This window comes from Colobus angolensis, unplaced genomic scaffold, assembly GCF_000951035.1.
Source record: "Colobus angolensis palliatus isolate OR3802 unplaced genomic scaffold, Cang.pa_1.0 Scaffold107, whole genome shotgun sequence".
In the NCBI taxonomy this organism is placed as follows: domain Eukaryota; kingdom Metazoa; phylum Chordata; class Mammalia; order Primates; family Cercopithecidae; genus Colobus; species Colobus angolensis.
The window spans coordinates 3,301,172-3,308,933 of NW_012111697.1; positions in this window are offsets into that span (position 1 = coordinate 3,301,172).

Genomic DNA, 7,762 nt, shown 5'->3' on the forward strand with positions numbered 1-7,762 from the left:
CGGCCCCCTGTGACACCCCATGGCTGATCTCACGGCTTGCTGTACCTTTGCCTAGAATGTCCCTACAGGCTCCAGCCTCTGACTCTCCTGCTGGAGTTCTCTCCTCAAATACAGCCTCCTCCCAGGGGCCTTCCTGGGCTGCCTGCGCCCTCTTCCTCTGTTCTCCCGGTCTGAGGCTTCCTACCCCACTCCAGCCCACAGCCCCAGGCTTTACCATAACGTAACTGTTATAAACTTAAAATTCTGGCTGGGCACGGTGGCTCATGCCTGTAATCCCAGCACTTTGGGAGTTCGAGGCGGGCGGATCACTTAAGGCCAGGAGTTCCAGACCAGCCTGGCCAACATGGCCAAACCTCATCTCTACTAAAAATACAAAAATTAGCTGGGCGTGGTGGAGCGCGCCTGTAGTACCAGCTGCTCTGGAGGCTGATGTGGGAGGATGGCTTGAACCCGGGAGGCAGAGGTTGCAGTGAGCTGAGATCACGCTACTGCACTCCAGCCTGGGTGACAGAGCAAGACTCTGTCTCTTAAAAAAAAAAAAAGAAAAAATCCTAAGTCCCCCCCAGTGACTGAACAGACTCCCTCTTGGGCAAGGGGACCCCAGAAAAACCTTAAAACTTGAGTTCCTGGCAGTGAAAGGATGGGAGGTCAGACATGCCTCTTTATACCTCTTCACCTTTTGTAGTTCAGACACTGACCAGCATTTGTGTTAAAATAGAGGTCATAAGACTCACAGAACGGGCCCTTTGTGGAAGTAAGATACCAAATTATAAATAGGACTAAGGTCATTCCAGACAAGCGGTAAGTCACTCACCTCTACACTTAAAGAATAACTTACGTTCTAACTGCCACGAGGCTTTTCTTTTTCTCTAGCAGATAAACAAGCACTGGTCTCAGGATAAGCAACTTTGAAACATTTGGAAGTTCCTGCAGATGCTGCATAACTGACCTCCAGCCTCTGTTCCACCAGCCACAACTACAGCTTTGACTGGACAAGAGACTGATTTCAGCCACTTTCTCCTGGTAAGAAGAACATGGACTGGTCCTCGCTGGTTTACAGAGGTTGCACACAGGTTGCCTTCCTGTCTTAAAAATAGCTTTTGATATATAGGACCTAATTGTAATAACATTTAAATGCTAAGTCTCCACTCCAAGGTGAACATTGGTTGTTTGTTTGTTTGTTTATTTGTTTGTTGAAGACAGAGTCTCATTCTGTCGCCCAGGCTGGAGTGCAGTGACGTTATCTCAGCTCATTGCGACCTCCGCCTCCCAGGTTCAAGCGATTCTCATGCCTCAGCCTCCCAAGCAGCTGGGACTACAGGTGCGCCACTACGTCTGGCTAATTTTTAGTAGAGACGGGTTTAGCCATGTTGGCCAGGCTGGTCCTAAATTCCTGGCCTCAAGTGATCTGCCCGCCTTGGTCTCCCAAAGGGCTAGGATTGCAGGCATGAGCTACTGCACCTGGCCAACATAGGTCGTATGTTACATGCATATTTGTTGAATATGCATGTGTCATGACTACCTCATGAATATTCATAGCTTCTCCTGTAATCTGTTGAATATGTGTGTTTAGCCAACCCATTCAGTATAAAACTCCTACCTTAAACCCTCTTTCTTTGAAGTGCCTGTCTCTGTTCTTGGCCGAAGGCACACTTCCCAGCCTGTGGGACAGCCACCTTGCAGGCTGTAACCCTTTATAAGAAACGAAGTCTTCATCAGGCATGGTGCTGTGTGCCTGTAGTCTCAGCTACTCAGGAGGCTGAGGTGGGAGGACAGCCTGAGCCCAGGAGGTCGAGGCTGCAGTGAGCTCTGATTGTGCCACTGTACTCCAGCCTGGGCAACACAATGAGATCCTGTGAAAAAAAAAGAAAGAATAAAGAAGGAAGGAGGGAAGGAAGGAAGGAAGAGAGAGAGAAAGAAAAGAAAGAAAGATGGATAGAAAGAGAGAGAAAGAAAGAAAGGAAAGAAGGAAGGAAAAAGAAAGAAAAGAGAAGAAGGAAGGAAGGAGGAGAGAGAGAGAGAAAGAGAGAAGGGGAGAAGAGAAAAGAAAAGAGAAGAGAAGAAAGAGAAGAGAAGAGAAAGAAAGGAAGAAAGAGAAAAAGAAAATCACAGTCTCCTCCCCTTTTCTACGTGTATAAATTCAGTGAGTTTTAAGTGATCGCTGTTTATCAGTCTCTGGCCTGTCTTGCTGCAATGGTCAGCTGCATGGAGCCAGGCCTTGTCCACTGCTGAATCCCCAGCACCAGTGAGTGCTGTGACAGGGGCTGCTCAGGAAGTCCTCGCTGAATGGGTGTGGAGACGCGTGGCCATTCTCGTGCCTTGCTTTTTTCCACTGAATAGTACATGTCAGGGCCTGGTCTACATTGGCATACGTGGACCTGCCTCATTCTTTGTAACAGGTGTGTGGGATTCCTACCATGTGGAAGCTCCACGATCTTTATTTAACCAGAGCCTTTACTGATAGACAGTTTGCTCCCGATTTTTTATTATCACAAAACAAACAACAACAGCAATAAAAAACAGAAAAGTATATCCATACAATCAATCTGTAGATATCAGCTTCTTGGGTCAAATAGTATGGAATGTTTCATTTTGGTTTTTTGTTTTGTTTTGTTTTCTTTCCTTTTTTTTTTTTTTTTCCTCTCTTTTTTTTGACGCGGAATCTCTCTGTGTCACTCAGGCTGGAGTGCAGTGGTGTAATCTCAGCTCACTGCAACTTCCTCCTCCCAGATTCCAGCGATTCTTCTGCCTCAGCCTCCCAAGTAGCTGGGATTATAGGTGTGCCTCATCATGTCTGGCTAATTTTTGTACTTTTAGTAGAGACGGGGTTTTGCCATGTTGGCCAGGTTGGTCTTGAACTCCTGACCTCAAGTGATCTGCCCACCTCAGCCTCCCAAAGTTCTGGGATTATAGGCATGAGCCACCACCCCCTAGCCAGAGTGTTTCATTTTGAAAGATGTCATCAAATCACAGTCCCCAGAGAAGTCCCCAGAGAATCGCAGTCCCCAGAGTCACAGGGAGATGGGAGAAAAGAGGAGCAGATGAGGCCAGAGAGTGCTGTAGACAGAAGGCCCATGGAGCAGAACTTACAGGACACTAGGAGGACTCTAGCTTTGATCAGAGAGGTGGGAATGGATGTGGCCTACTTATGTTTTTATTTATTTATCTGTTTTGAGACAACATCTCACTCTGTCACCCAGGCAGGAGTATGGTGGTATAATCATGAGTCACTGCAGCCTCAACCTCCTGGGCTCAAGTGATCCTCCCACCTCATCCCCTTCAGTAGCTGGGACTCCAGGCATGTGCCACCACACCCGGTTAATTTTTTTTATTTTTTGTAGAGACAGGGTTTCACTGTGCTGCCCAGGCTTATCTTGAACTCCTGGGCTTAAGCGATCCTGCCGCCTTGGCCTCCCAAAGTTTTGGGATTACCGGTGTGAGCCACTGCACCCAGCCCTGCTTGTGTTTTTATAAGACCATTCCGGCTGCTGTGTGGTGTGAAGTAGGGGGCCAGAGAGTAGATGCTGAAGAGACACAGGTGAGACACAGTACTTACAGCCTAGACCAGGGCTGTGCTGAGAAGTGGGTGGCTGGATTGGGGAGCTATTCTGAAGACAGGGTGGAAAGGATTTGCTGGTGGGGTAAATGTCAGATAAAGAGAAGAATCAGGCCGGGCACGGTGGCTCAAGCCTGTAATCCCAGCACTTTGGGAGGCCGAGACGGGCAGATCACGAGGTCAGGAGATTGAGACCATCCTGGCTAACACGATGAAACCCCGTCTCTACTAAAAAAAAAAAAAATAAAAAAACCTAGCCGGGCGAGGTGGCGGGCGCCTGTAGTCCCAGCTACTCCGGAGGCTGAGGCAGGAGAATGGCGTAAACCCGGGAGGCGGAGCTTGCAGTGAGCTGAGATCCGGCCACTGCACTTCAGCCTAGGCGACAGAGCGAGACTCCATCTCAAAAAAAAAAAAGAGAAAAGAATCAGAGATCTCTCAGGGCCTGAACAACTGGAAGGATGGAGTGGAAGAGTCTGTGTAATTGGTGCCCCATTCCCAAGATGTTGGCACCATGGGCCTGCAGGGGCAGCAGCTGGTAGAGGGGAGGCATCTGGCAAACTCCCTTTCCCGATAGATAAGGTTTCCTGATCTTAGCCTGTCAGGGTGATTTCAAAACAGGTACAGCTGGACTGCAGCAGGCTGAACTGTAAGGAACGGCCAGCCTACAGGCAAATGAGGGCAGTGACTAACTCAAATCGTGTCCCCCAGCTCGGCCCACACTCCTGCTTTCCCTCCACTTCCTTCCCCTGTTGGTGCATGCTGGTGCCCAGGTGCCCGTACAGCTGGAGACACCTGTGTTCCCTTGCTTTATTTATTTATTTATTTTTGATACTGAGTCTCACTCTGTCACCCAGGCTGGAGTGCAGTGGTGCGATCTCAGCTCACTGCAACCTCCGCCTCCCGGGTTCAAGCAATTCTTCTGCCTCAGCCTCCTGAGTAGATGGGATTACAGGTGCCCGCCATCACGCCTGGCTAATTTTTATATTTTTAGTTGACATGGGGTTTCAGCGTGTTGGCCAGGCTGGTCTCGAACTCCTGACCTCAAGTGATCTGCTGCCTTGGCCTCCCAAAGTGCTGGGATTACAGCACTTTGTCATGAGCCCGTGGGCCCATGGTTTTTTTTGTTTGTTTTGTTTTGTTTTTTTTAAGAGATGGAGTCTGGCTCTGTCGCCCAGGCTGGAGTGCAGTGGCACGATTGTAGCTCACTGCAGCCTGGAACTCCCGGGCTCAAGCAATTCTCCCACTTCAACTTCCTGAGTAGCTGGGAATACAAGCATGCACCAGCATACTCAGCTAATTTTTTAAATTTTTTGTAGCGATGAGCTACCGCTATGCTGCCCAGGCTGGTCTCAAACAACTGAGTTCAAGCAATCCTTCTGCCTTAGCCTCCCAAAGTGCTGGTATTACAGGCATGAGCCACCACATCTGGCCCCCTTTTATCTTAAAATGCTTCCCTGTCATTCTGTTTTGGGTGCCCCATCTCTGACCTTTACCCTATCTGTCATTACGGGATGCTGACAAGGACAGTGTGGCTGCTCAATGTGGGTTTCTGTTGTCAAGATATCACAAGGGCGTGGAAACAGAAGGGGGCTGTCAGATTCTGACTGGCTGTAGCAGCTTACCAGAACGTATCACAGATCAGGAGAGGACGATATAATCAAAGGATGAGGCAACCATCAACTGAGGGCAAACAGCTCCAAAGTAAAGTCAGCACTTTCGAGCTGGCTCCAGTGCACTCTCCCTGTGGCCGCAGGCAGAGCGGCCAGGGCCCCTCCTCCAGCCTTTCCATCCTTCCAACACAGCAGCTTCTCCCATCTCAGAGCTTCAGGGCTTCAGACATCCTTGGTGCTGAGGCCTAGGTTCCATGAGGTCAAAGGGAGAATTCAGGCCGGGCACAGTGGTTCACGCCTGTAATTCCAGCACTTTGGGAGGCTGAGGTGGGTGGATCACCTGAGCTCAGGAGTTCGAGACCAACCTGACCAATATGGTGAAACCTCGTCTCTACTAAAAATACAAAAATAAGCTGGGTGTGGTGGCGAGTGCCTATAATCCCAGCTACTCGGGAGGCTGAGTCAGGAGAATTGCTTAAACTACGGAGGTGGAGGTTGCTGTGAGCCGAGATCGCCACTGCACTCCAGCCTGGGCAACAGAGTGAGACTCCATCTCAAAAAAAGAGAATTCAGACTAAGCTGTTTTGCAGCATCCCAAGGCTGTGTTGACCTCACGTGCAGCTGCATCATGGGAGTGGGCGGTGCGACATCTCAAGTCCAATTCAACTGAGCCATGGTTCAGGCTAAGTTCCCACTGGTGCCCCTACCTGGAACGCTCTTCAGGTAGTGGCTCCTTCTCACCCATTCAAATGTCCCAGGCCTTTCCTGACAGGCCCTGCCCATCTCTCTCTCTCTCAATTTCCCTGCTTGCTTTCGTTGTTGTTGTCATTGTTGTTGTTTGGTGTTTCGTTTTTTTTTTTTTTTTGGCAGAGTCTTCCTCTGTCGCCCAGGCTGGAATGCAGTGGCATGATCTCGGCTGACTGTAATCCCTGCCTCCCAGGTTAAGGTGATTCTCCTGCCCCAGTCTCTCACATAGCTGGGATTACAGGTGCCCGCCACCATACCTGGCTAATTTTTATATTTTTAGTAGAGACAGGATTTCACCATGTTGGCCAGGCTGGTCTCAAACTCCTGACCTCAAGTGATGTGCCCACCTCAGCCTCCCAAAGTGCTGGGGTTACAAGTGTGAACCACCACGCCTAGCCAGTTTCTTTTCTTTCACCCCCTTTTTTTCCCCCCCAGACAGGACCACTGGATTGGAGTGGTACCATCATAATTCATTTTAATTTCCAACTCTTAGGCTCAAGTGATCCTCCCGCCTCAGCCTCCTGAGTATCTGGGACTACAGGTGTGCATCACCATGCCTGGTTAATTTTTTATTTTTATCTTTCTTTTGTAGAGACAGGGGTCTCACTATGTTGCCCAGGCTGGTCTCAAACACCCAGCCTTAAACAATCCTCCTCCTGCCTCAGCCTCCTAAGTAGCTGGGATTATAGGTGTGAGTCACCATGCCTGACTTTTTATTTCATTTTTTGTAGAGATGTGGTATCGCTATGTTGACCAGGCTGGTTTTGAACTCCTGGCCTTAAGCAGTCCTCCTGCCTGGGCCTCCCAAAGCGTTGAGATCACAGATGTGAGCCACCTTGCCTGGCCTACTTCCTTTCTTCCTGTGAAATTGCCTTGTTGGTTTGTCTACTTGTTTTCTGTCCATCCTGTTTACTCTTGTCTCTATCTCCTAGAACAGTACCTCGCAAAGAGTAAGGGTTCCTTGTGTTTTGTGACAGGGAAGCAGTATGGCTTGTTGGAGAGGAGCCACATACCCCCGCCCCCCCATTCATACATGGTGTGACTCAGCCTGAACGATTGCTCAGTTGAGTTGGATTTGAGATGTTGCACTGCCCTCTCCCATGACGCAGCTGTGTGTGAGGTCAGCACAGCCTTGGGGTGCTGCCAAACAACTTAGTTTGAATTCTCCCTTTGACCTCATTGGAACCTAGACCTCAGCACCAAAGATGTCCCCATACCAGTAACCTGGGCAACAGAATGCAGATAAAGGACAGAAGATAAAAGGTGCAGGTTCTGACACACTCTTTGCTTGTGTCATCAGTTAGCAAGCACTCACAGGCACATCCAGCCTCCATCCTTACATTCCACAAGGATTTGAGTGTCTGTTATAGGCAAGGGACAGTGCTAGGTTTTTTTCCTAAAAACCAACTTCGGGCTGGGCATGGTGGCTCACACCTGTAATCCTAGCACTTTGGGAGGCTGAAGCAGGTGGATTGCCAGAGCTCAAGAGTTCAACAATATCCTCGGCAACATGGTGAAACTCTGTCTCTACCAAAAATACAAAAAATTAGCCAGATGCAGTGGTGTGCACCTGTGGCCCAGCTACTCAGGAGCCTGAGGTGTGACGATCGCTTGAGCCCAAAAGGTCAAGGCTGCAGTGAGCCGTGATCGCACCACTGAACTCTAGCCTGGGCAACAAAGTGAGACCCTGTCTCAAAACAACAATAGCAACAACAAAAGAAAGAAAGAAAAAAAGAGAGAGAGAGAGAGGGAGGCGGAGAGAGAGAGAAAGAGAGAAAGAAAGAGAAAGGAAGGAAGGAAGGAAGGAAGGAAGGAAGGAAGGAAGGAAGGAAGGAAGAAGGAAGGAAGG